This window comes from Beta vulgaris, chromosome 6 (assembly GCF_026745355.1).
Source record: "Beta vulgaris subsp. vulgaris cultivar EL10 chromosome 6, EL10.2, whole genome shotgun sequence".
Taxonomy (NCBI): Eukaryota; Viridiplantae; Streptophyta; class Magnoliopsida; order Caryophyllales; family Amaranthaceae; genus Beta; species Beta vulgaris.
Window position 1 is genome coordinate 44974424 of NC_079207.1, and position 414 is coordinate 44974837.

A 414-nucleotide genomic window follows, 5' to 3' on the forward strand; every position below is an offset into this window, starting at 1 on the left:
TGACTGGTGACACAGTTGAAAGAAAACAATAATGAATAGTAGTAGACTTTTTTTTTTTTTTTTTTACAACAAAATAGTAGTAGACTACTTCTGGACTAACACAAATTCTTATATGTAGCCGGTCACATTTACATAGGTGTGACCGGCTCATATATGAGGTGTAGAGGGGTTTTACAGTTTAAAAAGATTCCACTTGATTTAGATTTGCTCTCTCCTCTTTTCCTTTTTCTTCATCCTTCCTCTTTTCCTCTTTCAATTTCTGAGGTTAAGGGTGATGAATTTCTTTATCAGATTATCTCTTTTCCTCTCTCTTCCTTCTTTCTAAATCCTTCATTCCAGAACAATAATTCCTAGGAAAAAGGAAAATCACTCAACAACAAACATCACAAAACTGACCCGAACAAAAACAACAAA